General features: G+C 36.2%; 1 protein-coding gene across 41 annotated transcripts in view; it reads right to left on the bottom strand.

Annotated features, from left to right (window-relative positions):
* Positions 1-21113, bottom strand: part of SORBS2 (sorbin and SH3 domain containing 2) — a 194812-nt gene that overhangs the window by 122386 nt on the left and 51313 nt on the right. For 39 of the 41 annotated variants that reach the window (XM_038134776.1, XM_038134779.1, XM_038134774.1 and 36 more), the window contains exon 2: positions 5746-5873. The gene's annotated coding sequence lies outside the window, so the exon portion shown is untranslated. Of the gene's footprint in view, positions 1-5745; positions 5874-10852; positions 21109-21113 lie in introns of those variants that run through there. The other 2 variants (XM_038134777.1, XM_038134810.1) reach the window with 2 other exon arrangements.

Genomic DNA, 21113 nt, shown 5'->3' with positions numbered 1-21113 from the left:
ATTCTGGTCAAGCACTTAAATATTACTGCTAAGAGTAGAACAGACTGCAAATATCAGAGCATTACTGTCACACCATTACTTTTCATTCTACCTGTCCCCAAAGAATATAGAGATCTGAAAATTTACAAAAGCATGCTCCTTACCTATGTCATATAATGGTATTTTCAATCTGAAGTAGGATGAATGGTTTTGTTCAAATTCTGATTAGAAGTCAGCACTCTGTTGATTTCAGCTTTTCCACCCATTCCTCATTATTAATAAATGTATTTTAATACCTATCTAAAAAAATGTAACTTTTCTTGATGAATCATTTGGTTTTACAACCAACACTTGGCACATCTCACTACAAAAATCTAAGCACTCTAAGTCCTTTGGATGTGACTTCCTAGATCCCAGGAAGACAGATCAACACCATGCTGACCTGCCGCCTGTCATTTAAGTGTTTTGCTAGAAAATCACCATGCAGTCAGCTGCTACAAAGCAAGAAACTGTGCAATTATTTCCAAATCAGTGGATTTATGCTTATCTATTTACATAAAAGAGGGAAATCCAGACAGGGGTGGAGAGGTCAGTGTATAGCAACCTTTGCACCAGCATATGCAAACTACAGAGGACTTAAAGTTCAAAATAATTCAGACAGCCCATTTGCAATACATCTTTATGCCTTTTAGGAATTCAGATGTTTGCCTAGTTATGCTTTTCAGCCTTTTAATTCCAAAGCTTTGGGGTTTGTGGGGGTTTTGTTCATTTGGTTGGTCTTAGATTTGTTTTTAAAAAGGGTATTTGATAACAGCACTTTTCAGAAATTTGGCTTTCAAGTCAAAACTGCATTCCAGTTCAAACAGTAGATTAAACTGAGATCTGCTCAATTTTAATAAAGAATCCTTCCTTTAATGGAAAGTCATTACTGCAAAATGTTTTGTGTGAACATATTACTGAGGTATCACTATGAAGTGGTGATACAGCTTTTAACATCCAGCTGTTGTATTACAGGTAGGCTTCTAGGAACCTACCTGCAGATGAAGTTCAGACACACTTTAAGGAAGATTTTTCAAAAACTTTAAACACTAGCTTAATTCTGCTAACGGAAGTTTAAGATCATTTTTAAACACTGTTTCTGTCACAGGAAAAAACAGAATCTTTCAGTACATTAGAATGTCCCCAGACTTTAAGCTGTAACATCTAAATTTCTTGTTTAATGCACACTCATTTCACATCCTTGCTTTCAACCAAGTCTTACATGAGTTTTATTCTCACTTTTAAACTATTACTTTGGGCCTGAGCTGTAACATTCCTAAAATCAGCCATCAGCTTCCCTTTTTCAGCACTGGAAAGCTCTGTGCAGGACTCAGAAGGGAAGTAGGAACCAAAAGATGATTTTACACATTTGGAGATCCAACAGACCTCTAACAGCAAGTTCCAAGTGCCTTCATTTGACTAACCATTGCTGTGGGAAGATTAGCTAGCTAATTCTGTATATTGAAGGCTATGAAAACTCTTGAAAAATTCCATCCACTGGTCAGAACTTGACTGTTCTGAAAGACTAAATCTTATAAAGACAAACAACTCGTTCTCCAAATCAACTGTCCCTTTACATGAGCAACACAGCTTACCTTCCCGTTTGTACCTCCTCTGCTTCCTTCCCCCCCAGAATTAAACAAGACACTAGGACATCATTAGATATATAAACTGTTTATCTCTGTTGATCTTATTTCAACCTCTTTTGACTTCAGAGAAGAAATCCACTGCTTTCCAGAAGGTCCAGAGGCCTCACTGAGATTCAGGGTCACACATACAGCTCTGCTGCACTCAGCTGCACCTCATGCCTTAGCTCACTAGATAAATCACAAGATAAATCACACAAGTAAGTGAATCCTATGCAGGTGCCTCAAGGAGCAGTTTCAAAGTCAAGAGGCTCCTCACACGGGAACTTGGTGCTTGGACTTTCAGCTTCAAAAGGCTACTTGGTGCTTGGACTTTCAGCTTCAAAAGGCTGGAGCTGCGACTGCTTTTGTCACTTGTTTTTTTTGTTTTGTTTTGGTTTTTTTTTGGTTTTTTGGGGTTTTTTTTTTTTTGTTTTTTTTTTTTTGTTTTTTTTTTTTTTTTTTTTGCACAGATTAGTGAGGATGCATATGCTAAAAGTCTCCTTTGCACCAGGACAGTTCCTTTCTACATGCATTTATACCAAATGACTGTTACAGGGAACCTTTCTGGGAAAAAGTCATTAGCAGTCTCAAGTGTGGAAGGAGCCTAGGTGCCCAAGTCATATCCAGCACTAAAGATGACACAGCATCAAACACTCCAACAGCATTAAACATTTAGGGACATAAATCACTAAGGAAACATACCAATTCTTGAGACACTAATATTATGGAGACAAATGCAGTCGTACAAGTATAAACAGATGATGCCTTATGTGAGCCACCTTGAAAACAGATTAAAGCATACTTATTAGATTACATAGGAAGAGAAAGTGCTTAAAAGCATGCTTTTCTCAATAAAGTACAAGCATGCAAGTGGAGGGATTTTGCACCAGATGACATCACTGTGCTTCCTTCCAACCTTACCCATTCTGTGGTTCTATGGCTAAAATGGTGAATTCTCTGCCATGTAATCATGCAACTTTATTCCCAAATCAGTACTTTTTAAACTTATACACAAATTAGAATCAAAGGAAACTCAAGGCTTGGGGCAGAAGTGAAAATTATTCATTGCTTCATATGCAAAAGTACCTGCTCTTCACTTGCAACTATTACTTTTTTTTTTTGTTTAAGATGGAAAATGAATACTTTTGAAGTTGCAGAACTTGGAAAATGTTTATCTAAAATACAGTGGTTTTCTTAAAAATATTAGGCAACCAAAAGCTTAGACATTAGAGTTAAAATTATTAATTCTGACAAAAGATGCTGACTGCTGTACTTAAATATTAATAAAGAGATTAATTTTACTCTCTTCCCTCAAAACCACAGATTAATGATGATGACCAGAGGCTACTGTGAGAAGCTGGGAATCCTGCCAGCTCCTGTTTCATTTGGATCAATCGAAAGGTTAAGCACAGCCAAAGCTCCAAAGCCAACAAAGAGGCATTGCAATTTTGCACTACTGCAGACACGAGATAACCAGGATGCTATAAAAATTGCAACCCTCTAAAGCAGTTGGATACCTACAGAATCACATCACAAACTTTTTCCAGAGCTACATATTGCTATCTGAAAATACCGCATGGCCAGGTAGTCCAGTGCAGACAACTCATAGGTGTCACATATGAATGTTCTTAGCATCTCCATTTTGTACATCCCCAATCTGCAGTTAATGTGAGGAAGAGATGGCTGCATGATGGCCTTTTACTCAGATTCATTTACTCTTATCACCACGTCTCGATTTCAAGTTTTCAAAACCCCTTTTTCGTCTCCAGCATTACTGCATATTAAATCCATGCAGTTTCACCATATTACTATGATCTGCTGATATGCTTAGATCATAGATGAGAATCCCATACAGAACAGTTCCCATAAAACTCCACTGTCACCAGCAAATGAACAGAAGACCACACTGTGGAAGTAACATCATGACTAAACACCACATTAAGCTAAGGTGTTTCTCAGCACAAAGCTTTTAACAAGAAATCTAAGTTATCATGATCCTTCGTTTCTCAAGGTAGCAGTTCAGTAATTTCATATTTTGTTTGGATAATACTTATGTTGGCAAAAAGAAAACATTTTCTGAGATACTTTGATGAAATAATTCCATCATAAAAGGCTGATAGATACACCTGCCTCCTACCCTTCTATTTGAGCTCACAAAGACACTAAGGAGGGAACACAGTTACGTAACCAAACTGTTCTAACTGAGCCTTTTTTCTACATACACAAGAAGTTATAAACAATGGTGTTAGGCCATCCCAGATTTAATGGGTTCCTTGAGACCATAAAATTAAGTAAAATAAAAAATTCAAATAAGAAAGTTGTTGGATTTTTTTTTTCAGTGTATTTGACATCCCTTTTGGGAAGTGAACAAAGACACATTGTCAAAAGCAGAAACTTGCACAAAATGTTACCATTTGTTCCCCATGAATGCTGAGGTACACTTATTCAAGGAAAGGAATTCCATTGTTCTCCTGAGATTTTCTCTTTTATGTTGAATTTTGTGCCAAGTTCACTCAGCTAAAGTTTGGGTTGTGTTAGTGTGCCAGATACAAGTTCCTCTAAGTCAGCCCTGTTATTCACTCAAAATTGCAAAATATATGGTAAATTCAAACTTACACCAATTAAGAAATTACCATTAATAGAGCATCACTGGTCCTTACTTTGAACAGTTCAAGCAGTGTTTTGAATTGAAAATAATTGGTATATATTTTTTGTCTTTTATCCAGCCTATTTATGTGTAATTTCTCCTCCAGCTATGTCTTTGGACATGTTAGGGATCATATATTTCTAAATTGCTCAGAGAGTAACTGCAGCATGGCCTCTGAGGTGTCTTAAGTTCCTTCGGAAGCTTCAGCTTTTTGAGAAGTAATTCTCAGGTGACAAACTCCTTTTACATGAAAACTATCAATGTAAGACAAGTAAGATATTTTTAATGAAGTCTAGACATCCATTTCAGTTTTTCTCTTTTTATCCAAAAATAAGATGGAAAGCTTCTTACTAAAACTTAAATTAATTGGAAATCCTTCAAACAGCTTCTGTGTAAGAATGTTGATCTGTTTTGTTTGGGTTGTTTTCCCTATGAAAATATAACTATTGCTTTACATAAATATAACACTTATTTTAAATATGAAATTGAGTTTTCAACATATTTTTTGAAATAAACTGATGTCAGGGCTATAGCAAAGCCTGCAAAATGAGCTGTGCAGAACCAGGGCACGCAGTATGTAAGTACACAGTAATTATGGTAAGCCAAAGCACTGCAGCGTAAGTGGGTATATATAGGGTGCCATCTAATGCCAGCCAACTGCTTAGAAAAACCTCAGCACAGAGCAAAACATTTTCTGCTCTTCCACAACTTTCTTCATTTTATTGCAATAAAGAATAAAAATAGAAGGGAGAGGAGAAACTTGCTTTTGTTTGGGTCAAACTCAGTTAATACTTCATAATCAAAGGAAAAAATATTTCAAGCTGTACAATCAAAACCCAAGGAAACTTTAAGACATAAATACCTTTAACAGAACTGTTACAGAATTATATGATCAATTAAAGACTACTGATAAGTATGCTGACTGTCCCATGAAATAGGTACATCACCAAGAAAAATAAAGCATTGTATTTAATAATGTCAACCTATTTTATCTAGAAGAGGTGAAACCAAAAATCAGTGAGATATGAATGAATGTTGGGAAAGTTTATTTTTAACCTCTGACTTGACACTGAATATACTTTGCAATATACATTCTTACATTACTTTAATAAATGCAGAACATTCAAACAGGTAAATCCAAGACAGAACAATCACCATTTTTGCTTCAAAACATTTAATGCCTTCATTACAGCAAAATTAGAACAAAGCACTAGATAAATGATTAAACCCCATGTACACCAAAGCAGCATACAGAATCTTAGATACCATTCTGAAGTTTGTAAAAGCAGCACAGAAATGCCTTTGGACCTTGATCTTTGTACTTCATATACAGAATGCACCAGTACTACCGGGAAGCCAAAGCTGGTTTTCTCTGAGCAATAATTAGAAACTCAGAAATGCAAGTCACAAGGGCGGGAAGAAAGACAAATCCTTAAGAAAAGTGGGACTTACCAGACAGAGGAGTTGAGCTGTGTCTCAAATGCAGCAGAAGAAACAAATTTCTCTGTATGTAGACCTTGTTTATTTAGCCCTTTATGAAGGTTTCTCTCAAGAAATTAATTTAACTCACATGCAAGAGTCTGCAAAAGAATAAGAGTGAGAGTCTAAGCTGACGGCTTTTTTTTTTCCTTAAGAACATTTGAGCTATTTTCAGCAGTAATGGGCTTGCGTACTATCGAAATGAAAATGTAATACAGCACAAGCAGCCTCCCAACCCAAGCTAAAAAAAATCAGGAAATCCATAGCAAAAAAACTTTGTTCATTGTCCAATTTTTTATTTAAAGAAACAGAAGGAGCGGGAAACAACCAGTGTTGATGAAAAAAACCAAACCAAACTACTGTTAAAAGGAGATCAGGGACCTTGAAGATTATAACTTTTAGCTCAGACAATGAACCACCATGGATTTTTTTTCAATGTGAAGAACACCTTTTGAGTTTGGTTCTCTCTGAAGATGTTTTGCCTTCTCCACACAAGAATTACTCCCATCTCAGATGAAATCTATTTGCATTAAAGTCCAATATCTGACTGGCATACACATCCAAGGACAGGACAAATCAGTATACCAAGACTGAAGCCAATAGTTTGTTTCTAGTCTGCATCTCAAGTTTCCAGTTTCAGCAACAGTACTATTCTGGAAGCCTAGTGACCTGAAGCTGCTGGAATTCCATTTTTTTTGACTAGGGCCATTCACTGACATGATAAATATCTTCCTGTCCTCCTCTGTCCTGTTGCCAACCAACCAACTTACCCTCTCATAATGTAAAAATACTGGGAAACAGAAAGTATAAATACAAATTAACGACTCTAAGAAAAGACCTGAACATCTTCACAGGTACATAAAAGCTAATTACTTTGAAGTTTAAGAAAACACACATAAACTGAGTCAGTGAAAAATTATCACTGTTTAATTTTTTGCAGCCTCTTCTGGTAGAGGAGAAAGCTTCCATCATATCCGTCTCTATAATCTCCCTCTATATATCTCAGCAATTCTTGGTTTTGCTTCCTCAGAAAAAGTTCTCAAACATCATCACACTGTTAGGTACTGCCACTGAAAAATTTTGTTACTTTTTTTCAAGGAAAAGTTATGAGACTTACTGTTACTCTCACAGCTCAAAACCTAAAACAGGCTGGTGTGGTAAGATTGCAAAATGTTTCAGAATCTGCTACATTTCCAGTCACGTCTACTTCAGCACAATCATTTGATAACATTTTAGAACGCCCTAATTTCTGATTTATTAATGAACAATAGCTGTTTGGATGTTATATGGACACATGAAACAGGATGCCAGACACAAGCTCTTTATTAAACTGTTAAATGAGTAAAGCAATGCTCATTGTAAGAAACAAACATTAAAAGCACATTTTCTCCTGAAGACTTGCAGAAAAATCATTAGCTGCAGAACACTTAATAATGAAAAAGCTGCTAAATGTAAAAATATAGCAGAAATTCTTCCTGTGTTAGCTCAAAAGCATCCTTTCCATTTGATCTCAGCTATTATTAGTGTTACAGCAGTTAAAAGAAGCTACAACAAAATCCACGAACTCTAAATAGCAACCTGTTAAGTTAATCATTATTGCTACTTCATTCCTGATGTCTAGTTTAAGACCATCATTTTACCACAAAACTAGTCCAGCAAAGATTAACAGCTCAGTTTAGATTTGAGATTCATGAACAAAGATATTCAAGGACTCCAATAGCTTAAATTTCAGATAATGTGTGAGTTGTAGCCAGCTTGAGAGCTGTAATGGTCAAGTGGAACATGCAGTATAGTTTGTAAATAAATACAAGACCTGTATCTACCAGACCACTAGTGTCAGATTCTACATTACCTTGCCATCCATAATGCTTTCATCTGGTGGTTACAAGCTAAATCAATAAATATCCACATGCTGAATACTAATACTACACAAGCACAAAACTAGAAGTATGTGTCAAAGTCATTATTAGCAGTATCAATTTACTACTGACATAATTTAATACACAAGACTTTGCAGCTCAGCATTTCTTTTCAGAGACATTTTCTCAGAAGACAGATTTACCATTAGCTGAGTCACCATCAGCACTTAACCTATCCTGGTACCTTGTTTCTTCACACACCCTCTGCAACTGTATTTGTGTAAATAAAAGACAGTTTACCAATTAGTATTTATAGCATTTATTAAACATGACATAAGCATTGTTTCAATATATACTAAGGTGCTTTAGCTACTGCATACAAATCAGATAATCTCTATCCACAGGAAAGATAAGATGTCAGAAATATCATATACATCATCTAGGTCTCAAAGATGTACATGTATGTTGATTAGTAAAACAGACAAATGTGCCTATTTTATGTCATTACTACAAATATGTCACTACCAAGACTGTCACTTTATGCTTTTAAGAGACTTACAATAATCACTTTCATTTTATGGCGATTAGCAATACTAAAATTAAGAATATAATTTCTTTAGTGACCCACTCCAGTGTGATTTAATCAGTTTTTAGTACTAAAGAACTCAAACATGGCCAAGAAGTGTACAGTTCACACTGCTGATGTAGGTACTTGGTGCAAGTCTCTAGGAGCTCCATGGCCAGACACTATAGGACAGACATTACAGAGAATTTAATAAACCAGAGGAAAGAATCTTGATAGGTAAGAGATCCAGAAGGCTGTTCAAAATACTGAAAGACAAAATTTGGATACCTGCTTCACTACACAGATTCACATACTTGATTTTTCTAAGCCTAGCCTTTCAAACACAGTTGAGTACTGAAGCTTCATATGGAAGGGCTGAAGGAGAATAATCCTACAGGGACAGAAGTGTCCCTGTACATTTTAAGATATGCAGGTGAACACTGCACAGCCAGGTGTATGACTCCTTTTCCTTGTATTATTCTATACATGATTCTATTAATATATTTTAAGAGTAGTACAATACCTTTGAGTAATATGATAGTATGTCTAAATGAATTGTACGTTACCTGCCTCAGGAAGAAATGAGGAGTATGGATATGATTTCTTTCACTTGTTCTTTTATTTCCAAATAAAATGTGAATTTCATCTGAACTACGACAGGTAACATTAAATGAATTTAATATTAGAGAACAGAAGCAAAATGGACGTACTCTGTCTTCAGAAGTCTCCCTTGAGAGTGTTCATTTCATAGAACTGATCATCTCCATCTCTGAAATAAGATTTTTTAGAGTGCAGGAAAAAAAATCTACAGAAGGAAAGCTATGGATCACATACTTTGTCCTGGACTTCACCTAGCCTCAAAAGTGTTTTAGACATATAGGAACTTGAAGGATCTTACAAGTAAGACTTTTTTTTTTAAAGTCATATGTGTTTTCAGTAGCTCCCACTGCTGCAAAGTAATGGAGCTATGAAGAAGGGTGGCCATGCTCCTGGACAGGAGGAACACCTTGCTACACATAGGTCATATACAACATTATTTGTGGTTAATCCTGTATAATGTGATGTAAGAGAAAACGCATGAACATGAGTTAACTGAACTTAGGGCCAGGGATGCCTATACTCAAACAAGCATCAAAGCAGCCTTCTGAATTTGTCATAGAAGTGTTCTGCAGATAACTCATGCATTTGAAAGACATGGACCAAGACAGCAAGTACAAAGAATCACACTCATGTTATTAACATGAACTGGTCTGCAAAATGGCATCTGTTTGATGAAGAGTTGACTCTGCTGTTGTTCTGCAGAACAGCAGACCTGCATTCTCTTTAAGACACAAAATGTCTTTAGCCACAATGAGTTCTAATTTTTGACTTTAGATTTATGTTAGACTGAAACCCCTAGCCATTTTTTGTAAGACATTTTACAGTTATAATAAGCAGCTATGTTATATTTTTAATATGTTTAATAACACCATTATATCACATAAAATCCACTAGAAATTATTATTATACCTTTAAATCAACACCAAATAACTACATTAAAATGAAAGGATACTCTCAACTTTGAAGTGAAATCACAGGCATTTAAACCCTTCCAACTATTGAAAACATATTATCTAAATATTTACAGGTTTTTAGTGATCTGTTAGAACCAATTCCAATACTTTAGCAAGTTCCATATATCTGGGTGCAAACCATGTATCTGCTCTCACAATGATGTGAAAAATGACTAAAGCCACTGCAGCTATCATTCTGAAATTGGACCAACAGGACAATATGCCTGCCTATTTTGCTAGGAAAATGAACTTCCTCTGTTCCAAGAGCAAACAGTTAAAAATGAACAGGAAAATAAATATGAGAAAGCCTTTTCAGGAAACAGGGAACAGAAGCTTATTGTTAATCTCACTCTTAATATACATTGCTGGGCCATTGTTTCAAGAACTTGGTACAAAGTTATTTGTACCTTCAGGTCTGTTTTCTGCTAGACTGTGCTTAACTCTTCTGTAAGACTGTGGTTGTTTTTTGGGAGGGTGCTGAGGGCATTACAGAGTGGGGTTTTCCTAAAAGCCTAAATCTCAGAAATGTAAACAAGCTAGGACTCTCAATCTGTGATTTATCAATGCAGGTAACAGGGTCTTTTGAGCCCAAATGAAAAGAGGCAATTTCTAAAATACCCATTTTCTATATATATACCCAAATTTCTAAGCATTTGTATGTCTTTTAACAGTTAGCTAAAAGTCTCCTCCTGAACCAAGCAAGCAATGCCTTACCTTAATGAAATTACTTTGGTGACAGCTGTCCTGTGCAACCTTGTGTTTTATCAATCTTAAACCTGAAGCACAAATATCCAAAAGATGTTCTCAGGTTTTTTCCACTCTCTATCAAAACCATGGAAGATGACTTTACGCCACCACATTATTTTTAAAAACACTGTACTGATGGACATTAGAACACCTGCCACGGATATGGAAAACCTGGATTAAACTTCCAGAAGGATTTATAGCCACATCTTCCACTTCCGTGACACAACACCAAGCGTCATGCTATTGTCTGGTCTTTTGAGGACACTGGCCCTCTTTCACAAAGTAATCACATACTTCATGTGGCTCACCAAACAAGAACTGGACTCTCTCTCATAGCTTAAGAAAAAAAAACTTACCTAGGAGAAAGGAAAGTTTGAGCAACCGCCTTCAGTGACTCTGAAATATTTACACCTGAGCAATATACTCTGAAACATTCACACCTTCCCAGAGCTATCTATGGATAAAGCTGTGCTCACTTCTCAAGGGAGAATTGCCATCAGCAGGCTCTGGTGCCATGATCCTGTGTGCAGCTGGCACTCTCAAGCTGCTGGTCCATGTAAGGAAAAAGAAATCCACAGAAGTAACAAGTCCCAAATCCTTCCTTCCGCTTCACAAAGACTTATGTTACAGAGCACACAAGGCCTAACACCATTCTGCTTTTTCTTAAACCACCAGATTATGGCCAGGCCAGCTTTACACCTCCGCACTCTGTACTGAGCTTCTATTCCAATTACCATGGCTAAATCCACAAAGGAATTTAGGCTTCTCAATAATTAACACAATGGTTTTCTGCCAATTTGCTAAGCTGCCAGGCTAGTAATGAAAAAAACAAGGGATCTATATGAAAAACAGTCCTTAGCTTTACCAATTAAGTAATTTTAATGTTTTCTGCTACTCATAGCATAGAAAGTAGGAAACAGCTGAGCTGCTGCAGCAGAAGCTTTCAGGCACTGTACCCTAGGTTGAGCACTTGTCACCTCAGACGAGTACAAAACCTCTCACTACAAGTCAAACAACAGGGTAGAGAACCATCCTTCCATCAGTGTTCCTTTAGTCAGTCTATTCATTTTACTGCTATGATCCACCAACTGAAAACACAACCTAATGAGATAATTCTTCAGCATTTTAGAATACAAAGTGATACTACCAGAGTTTAGTATTTTTCTGATATCTCTATCTTTTTTCCCCCATTAGTCTGATTTCAAAGGCAATATCTGGTTTTCAGCAACACAACACTTGTGTTTATGTTTCCTACCTCTAATGGCAGCATAAAATATTGACATAATAGAAACAGCTGAAGTCAGACAAAGCTCACCAAGACACAATTGCATTGGCAAACTATTTGCTGCACACAGTTTCACATAATTTGACAATTATTATTCCTTCAGGCTGCAAAGAAGGTAGCTATTTGAAGAGCTCAGGTACATGACACCAGCAGACTGAACCTACTTGCAGCTACACTGCCTCCACCTTTGTCCACCTTCATGTTGCTTACCAGCAAGGAAAGGTGCTACCAAATTCCTGAGCCTACCAAGCCTGCTCCTGCTCCCTACAAAAAACTTCCTTTCTGCAGTACGATGTAGCACTCAACAGGGAACGCCTAAAACAGAAAACTGACCCCTTCCTGTTCAAATCTCTTTGTTCCTGAAGATCATAACTTTCCCCAAGATTTGACAAGTCCTCATAGAGCAGCTTGGAGGGAAAGGAACTCCAGCAAAGGTTTCCAGGAAGTTTTACAGCTCCCAAAGGCAAAGTTAAAGCACGACACCTGCCAGTGGAGAATGGCTCAGGAAATCAGCACTGAGCTTGTGTTTGTTTTGTCTTCTTGTTAACAGAGGCACATGATAATGCAGTCATCTATCATGTATTGCTTCAGCTAAGTGAAAATGAGAGCTCTTTCACAGTTTTTCTTTGCTGTTTGTGTTCTTTACAGGAATATTAATTGCAGAATAGGCTATTAGTTTGAAACATTTGTTTGAACTATATTTGTGCTTTTCTTAGCTCAGGAAAGACAATTTGATATTTGCTGTACTTAAGGCAATGCAGGATGCTACAGTTGTGCTGCCAGTTAATAGCTCTGTGTGGAATTATCTGTAGGTCAGAACTAATTTTTCAGCTAGCAGAATTTGACCCTCATTTAAGTGGGAAATAACAGAGACAAGAAGAGCACAGTCACCATGGGTGACATTACTTTAAGGTTTTTTAGGAATTTCCTAATTCTTCTCCATCAGTACGCTTCCACTGCTGATCAGTGAACATCAGTAATAAAGAATTCAAAACTGCAGCCATATTTTCCACTGCAAACTTTCTCCCTGAATGGAAAAATTCTTCCACAAGGAAGACAGTCTACAGAGACAACTCTAAAATATGACTTCTTCGCTATCTCTGTTTTTAGTAGCCAGTATGAGTACGCATTTTAAGAGATGCATATACTCCTTAGGAAAATTAGGCCATTAAAGAGACCCCAATTCATATGACAAAGGCCAGTGCCACTCAGAAAGGTGGAGAGAAAAAATCCTTAAAAATATTCTTAAACAGCAACAAACTGAAAGATAGAACAATACAACTGTACATTTTTTGCACATTGGGTAGAGGAAGGAGCACCTGTGTCATACCATAAATCTAAGGTGGCTGAAGTTGCACAAAAAGAAGGTTGGGAGAGGGGTTCTGAAGATACGTGAGAACTGGGAGTCAAAGGTAACATAATCTGAAGTAGATGTCCTATTTTGTATGCACAAAGTTTTACACCTCTTAGGTAGTTTCCTCTCTTTGAAAAATAAACACATGGAAAGGTGGATTTCCCTTCCTAGAAACTGTTTACTTCCTCAGAACTTTAACATCCTCTGTTCTTCAAATTCCTCTGCTATTAGTAATAACAGCTCGAAAGGCCCTTCTTTCCCCTCAAGGCTGTTAACTGTTCACCAGCTTGATGAAATGACTGTTCAAAACAGAAAATTTCAATTTTAACCCTCAGACAATGATCACTACAAGCAGCAACAGAGTTGTGCATATTTGCACTTAAAAAACCTGAAGGATGAAGTCAGTGACTTGTGGTATCCACTGCTTCTAAAGTGGCTTGAAAACTTAACCTAAATAGAAAAACAAAATTGAGAAGTTGAAATGTAAATTTTCTCCACAAAATTTAAACAGAATAGCTAATCATCTTACTTCCCAAAAGAGTGGGCAGAGATAAAAAAGTTGTCAAATTACAGCCTTGTATATAGCACATCAAAAGTAGACAGCAGACATATCTTAGCAGAAGTTTAATTATTACAAATTTAGTGTCCAAAACCACATTAAACTGCTGGTGTTCTCTTTGCCCTGCCTTCTGCTTTGAACCCATTGACTTTAAATTTAAGCTCAGGCACATTTGATTCCTGCAGCAATTAAACAAATTGCTCATAAGGAGAACATCAGAAAAGCACTTGATGATGTTTTTTGTCAGCCTTTAAATTCTGATCAGCGGCATGAAAAAAAAATTACATGTGATTGACAGTTATCTGAAGACTGGAGTTTGAAACCAGAGGGCAACAACAGAGTGGGGAAATCACTAATAGTTTTACATAGTGTTTGTACAGCTTTTGGTTATTTATAACAAAATCAGCTTATGATGGATGGGGGGCATGAACTAGAAACATGTGAGTTAAGATCAAAGTTTAAACTGTCCTGAAGTTGAGCAGTTCAAATAATTATAATAGTGCTTTCAAAAAAAGAAATAGCATTGAAATATATTAAAAAAATCACACCTCTATGCTAACTTTTATGTGATCCACACCTAAAGACACAAACACACCTAAACACACAAAATCTTTTGATGATGCAGCACTGAAACATTGCTGCCTTTGAAATGACAACACAAAAACATCTCTATTTCCTGATTCCTCCTCCTCATGAAGCTAGTGACCGCTTAGCCTGGTTTTGATGGCAACATTTCAAACTCACAGGTGTGTCTGATATGGACAGCACAGAAAGTTTGAGGTGGAAAAATATCACAATTGCACTGACCTCAGGCTGAAAAGCTGGTTAGCATTTGCAGGATTCCAAGCTGAAATGCACAGCACAATTTGAACATAACTTCTGATATTAATCAAGTTTTAAGAAGCAGGTCTATTTATCTAACAGAACATCTCTAAAATATGGTAAAATTTGTGTCTATAAATACATTAAGCTATTTCCAGTAATAAATACACTGTAAATAAGGTTAGCAGATTCATTCAAGATAGTGCCAACCTTTTCAGCCCAGATCTTATTAATTATAGTTAAGACTTATATGCTGATGTAAGTAATGACAATCAGAAAATCAAAGGACACAAATAAACCCAAGTGCAACACTTTTTTTCATCTTTTAGATAAATCTTTCTAGTATTCTTCAAAAGAAATTTACAGGCACTTTGGGCTGAACCTAAAGCTACAATAGCAAAAAGCTGGATGGTAAGGCCTTTTCAACGGTATTTTAACAGCACACAGATTTATTGTAGCTACTTTTAATTCAGGGAGGATTCCCACCATTGCATTCAAAGAGAGAAAACATCAATAACAGCTTTCAAAAATACCAATGTCTATAATAACATCATTTGTAAGTGTCATTTTGCTAAATTCCTCTCTGCTCTCTTCTAACAAACCTTGACATGAATTCTAAGTTCCTTGTTTAGAATATGTCTTGGTAAAGAAAACACCCAGGTTTAAAGTAAGTCACAGAAGAACAACTGCCTTGAAGTCATGCCCTTGCTTTTAAAAATATTATTCAGACAGGATTCTTACAAGGCCAAACTTGAATCACCATTTCAGCACTTAACGCTGTAAGATACTAATTTAGGATTATGAGAAACAAGTTAGATGTCACATTTTTGCAAACATAAGGGTAAAAATGCTACAATTGTTTATTGTACCCATTAAAAAGGGTAGAGGCCTCAGAGCAGAGTTCCAAACCTATCCCTAAAAAAATTCATTAAAAAATTATCTGCTTCAGGGCAAATCAAAGCTAAAAATCCTTTTAGCTCTTTAAGAAAGTGCTTAGTAAAAACTATCCACATGTCATCACTAGAGAAAATAAGTCCAGAATTCAAAAGAAGTGGTTTCTTTTACAAAGATTTAAATTACATATATTATTAGCTTGTTTTGACAATTTTAGGTATTGAATGTGAAATTTTCACAGCATTATCTGCAATTAGTTCAGAAAAAAGCCCCACAGTTTTAATGACTATAAAGAGAAGATGTTCCTAAACATACTGGAAGATAAAGTCCATAGAAGTTTAACTGCAATATATACAATACTGAAGATGACAGTAGAATTATATCGATTTAACAGGACTACACACAAGAAAGCTTGCAATATAATTATTCTTTCAACTCATGTTTGAACTCAAGCCACCTCCAAGCTCCAGCTCAGCTCATCATTTTAAAACGAAATAATACCCTGAGAAATGGACATTTCCCATAAAGACATCTATCTGCAGCCCTAATACACTTGTGTATAAAGCAAAACACATTAATTATCCCATGAACATTCTAACAGAATTTGTCCCAGTTAAAACAATTTGGTACAAAACCAAGGGACAGAAATTAGAGCTCCTTACCACCTGATCTCACCCTCAAAACTGCATTATTCCATTGCTGGTGCAGGACAGCTAGAGAGAATCCCATTTCCACAAGGGGTAATCACACTGAAAATGTAAACTTCTAATGTTTCATCGAAAGTGCTTGTGAAGGGACAAGACTCATCTGTTTGGGTCTCCCAAGAATAAAATACAACATAAAGAAAAAAACACAGAAGGAGATAAATTTGTTTTCAAATCTGAAAATTTCAAGTGTAGTTACTATGTGTGCAGATGAAGACTAAAAATCAATTAAAAAAATGAAATCCATAGCTTGCCCTGGCACACTGTGTGTAGGCTGGAAATTTGACTAGAATGCAAACATGACTTTTTGGCTGGTTTTTTTTTATTTAAATAAAAACAAAAAAACCCTTGAATGCTCAAGTACGTGAACTCCTCAAGGAACGGGCTCATGTTTCTTCACACTTGTTTCCCCTTCACTCTGAGTGTGTTGTAGCTTTTCCTGAGAGGACTGATTTGTCCACAGCACTTTTGAAATCTGATTTCTAATTTTGTTGTGGTCCCCCCATGAGGAATACTATTGTTTAGGCCTCTTGTCAAGACACAATTTAACTACAGTACCTGAACCCACAGTTTTAAGTAACACGTTCTGATCTATGCAAGATGCGCCCCATGAGATCAGTCTAATTTTTTTTTTCTTTGAAGCCACTGTGGCTGTCCCTGCCCCAGAACAGAGGGCACATATAGATGGCTTGCTGTCTTGTCACTGCAGCAATTATATCTATCTTTTCCCTTTCAAGCACTTTTGTAATTCTCTTCCTGTCTCCTCTTGCAACGCCCAGAAGTCTCTTCACAGTATCTGCTCAAATTTCCCCAGATACATTTCATCCACTCAAAAGTAGCAGTAATCTTTTATCATAAGAACACTTCCCAAGTTCATCTACAAAGCTACTATTTTCTTCTTCCTCAGACACCCTTTATATTTTCATTTTTGCTACAGGAAATCAAGAAACCACTGGTGTTGTAGTCAAGCAGAGGTCAAAGCCATCTGTTAATAAACCTGCTTTTCAGTTTACCTTTGCATTGTTCCATCTTTCATGTTCAGCACCTACTGAAAAGAGAACTTGACCCTGCTGTACTTTCTGTAGCTCTTACTGACATGTTTATTTTCATCTGTGTTTTTTATCTAAGCAGTGACTGATTTTAGAGATTTATGTTTAAGATAATTACACTAAATACAACAAAAACAAATTCACACCTGAATTAATTTAGCATACCATCTCTGCAATAATTATTGCTTTGCTCGTAAGATAAGTATTTCCTCAAGCTGGAAGGGATTCTTCTACTGCTTTGTATATTTTAATTACAACAGGTGCTGGCTTTCAAACAAATTTTGTAGAGTTTGCAGTCCTGACAGTTAAAAGTGTGTCCTGAATTTGGCCTTTGCTCAATAAATCAGTCATCTGTGAATCAAATGCCAATGGCAAAAACATGTGAATGTGTAAATCTACAGCTAAGGAATAAAGAATAAAAAGGAATATATAAGGAATTAAAAACCTCTCTCTACCTTCAAATAAGGAATTAAAAACCTCTCTCGTACTTGTTTAGAAGTAGAACGATAATCTGCAAGGCTCAGATTACATGATCTATATCTGTAAAGTGACCCTTATAGAAAAGATCTCTCAAAAGACTTGAATTTGCCTGATTATCTGCATGTATGTCAAAACAAAGCCCTTGGTTTGGTCTTTATTCTACTGTCAAACTTGTCACCCTTTCGTTTTGCTCTCATACAGTAGCACTTCATTTGATTAGCCTCCTTCATATTTTACTTATTCAAAGTAAACCATTTGATTGCATCAGTCACACTGAAATAATTATTTCCTTCAGATTCCTAACAAATACAGATTTCTCCAAAAGAAAAACTGCAATTACCATGAATTTGATTATCTGAAGAACGCCACTGCTTAGAGTTCCCTGTTCATTAGAAATTCACTAGAAACTAAATTAAATTAAATTTGTGCTGGCAACTGCTGTCTTCTGTCAGGATTTGCTTATTAAAATGTGTAACTGTGTAACTGGCTAGAAGGAGCAGTGTGACGTACCTGATCAATATATGAATTAAATGAAACATAACCAGTGTTCTGCACTGGCATCCCTTTGGGTTGCTACTGCTTGGTTTTCTTTAAAATCTTTACTGTTGGTGGGAAGAAAGAAAATACAAGGTTGATGCCTAAATCAGATAATAACCATGTAAGATTTTAACAGGCACAAAGCACAAAATACACAAAAGTCAGTAGTTTGACCTGTATGTTCAAAAGGGAATTATTTCTTGGATACTTCACCTAGGCCAATCCCTAAAATTCAGGACTGTCTCAAAAGCTGAAACATAACACATTCTGAAATTCAAAACACATATGATGTTTGCAAACAGCAGTTGAAATACCAACAAACTTGGGTCATCTAATCCATTAACCCACTCCTTATGAAGGTCCATGATGGTTGCTTTATTGGAGAGAACAAAATATCCTGTGCTACAGATTTACTAAATAACTTTCATGAAATACAAATTTTTGTAATTCTCACCAATCAACAATTGCCTCATACCAATTATTTATTCTTCCTTATTTATCACAGTCCAACGTACTAGAAAAGCTCTCATTATCGACAGATAAGAGAATCTGAAGTTCTCAAATGAACACAAAAATGAGAGAGAAACAAGCATTTAATACCTTACAAATGTCATTTTGCACCTGCTTGATGCCAACGCGTCAGATTACATTTTTGTTTTTATAAATGTTTATACATATTTATTTATGTTTTAAAAATGAAGATATTTTTCTTTAACAGTTGTGTCTAATTTCTAAAAATTAATATTAAAAGAAAAACAACAGTCAAAGCACCCAATTTATCTAACCCATGCTTTGTTCTATTGCCTGAATCACTACTTTTCACTTCTAGTCACTTAAAATAGTGAAAACACTGTTAGGATGCACAGAGACCCTCTGTTGTAACATGTCATTTCTAGTTCATGCATTTTTCAGACATCAGTTGATCCAGATAACTGAATCTTGGATAGCCTCGCCCACCCCACCATTTGCTAAAACTAAACTCTGAGAAATTATTAGTTTCAGCAAGTTAATCCCAGTGAGAGATATGTGGCTTTATTAAACACTGTAGCACTCAAGGTACACTGTGGTGATGAAGTTTTATAGTCAGACTATGGTTAATTAGGAGTCCTCAGACAACATGGCATCATGCTGGCAAGAACACTCTGTGGCTGTCCTGCTCCTGACATAGTCCCTACCCCTTCTAATCACAGACTACACCATCCAACCTAAGCCTCTTAGGCAGTCACCTTTCAGCCTTGTTGCCTGCCTGAACTGGGATTTCACCTATTGGTGCTGTGCTGTTCAGAAAAGAAAAAAAATAAACCACCCAACCAAAAAACAACCACCCCCCCCCAAAAAAAAAAAAACCAAAAAACAAACAAAAAAAACAAAAAAAACCCCATAAAAACAACAATACCTTAAGGAACGAGACATGTTGCTCTTAAACTGTTTGAAAAAACACAAAGACCCTTTCACCTGTTTTGACCTTCAGTCACAACTGCTGATTTCTGATTAGCATAACTCATGATCCTACAACCAAATGTAACCCTTAGAAATCAATGCATGTTACTATTTTCATAAACTTCAGTAAATCTGATTTTCAGCTGTGAGAACTACAGTTACTGATTCCATTTCCATTTGGTTTCATCATGCATTCCTGCATATTCTTTTGGCTCCTGAAGAAGCAAAACAATAAACCTGCTATGCTTGTGGACAAATTTAGTTGATAAGCCACTGCTGCTAAACTGAGGATAGCTTTAGGTACCCATCAAACAATTCAGCTATATGCTGCTTTTATACTTGTACATAAAATACAAGATGAGTACCCTTAAAAGAAGTAAAGCTTTCATTATTCTATCTCTCAGAATTATTTAACAGCTGTTTTATGAAAAGACTAATGAAAAAGTTTGGTGTATAGTTTGATCATAGTAATGATTGAGAGGAAGAATGTTTGCTTTTCCTTTTAGTGTGTTTTTCCCACTATTCTTTGAGACTCAGGACCTTCAGTATCACCTCTTTAAAAGTGCACTATGTTACTCAGGTTACTTAAGAACACAGAACCACATCTGTGCTATTCAACCCCCTGATGGTGGTTGGTGAGGTTTTTAAGGGTGGATGAGTCAGAACACTATCTGCATTCAGTAGAGAAAGACCTAAAAAAATCAATCTATTTAGGGAAAGAAGTTAGAAATAACAGAAGAAACAGGTCTGCCTTTGGAATTTCCTACTTCACAGCAGCATTACCTATGATGTATCACTGTTACAGAACAATACATCTGAACAGAAAAATATATTACATGCTTCAAAAACACTGAAAGCAGGAGTAGATCGAAAATGTTGTCATCTAGCATGCCTTTACTCAAAGATACAAGCTGCCCTTTTAAGTACTTACTTCTCTCTCTTTTCCATCCCATACATGAACTTTTCCATTACATCAGTGCCTTTGAAAGTCTTTCTAGTTTTTCTTTTAGCTTTTAAATGTTAAGAAGCTTCATCATTTCAAAAAGGTCAGCTTTTGTCAAAACACTTTCATGGAAAGACATAAGACTATTTGAATAAAAATGAACACAGAGCATCTATGGCACAGTCTTCTCTCATATAGGAAGCTACATGCTACATACAACAGTAAAGAAAGGAAATTCAGACTAGCAACACTAACATGCTTAATCCAATAGGAAATAATGACATGAGAAAGGACTAGTATCAGAGCAGTAGGACACAACAACAAAATATACATTTGCACGATTCTAGTTTACAAACAGGTAGAAATTGACAATTTTTATTTCTATTTTTGTGCAGACAGCCTCACTGGAGCAGAAATACTGTTCCAAGGTCACATCTGATGGAGGCTGTGCACTCCAGACACAACCACATAATTGATGTATTACATTCAATACCTGATCCTTCTGGTGCAGAAGTGACATTCAGCCATTTCACAGTGTAACATCATACAA

This window comes from Motacilla alba, chromosome 4, assembly GCF_015832195.1.
Source record: "Motacilla alba alba isolate MOTALB_02 chromosome 4, Motacilla_alba_V1.0_pri, whole genome shotgun sequence".
Lineage (NCBI taxonomy): Eukaryota > Metazoa > Chordata > Aves > Passeriformes > Motacillidae > Motacilla > Motacilla alba.
This window is presented reverse-complemented; position numbering and strand designations above follow the sequence as displayed.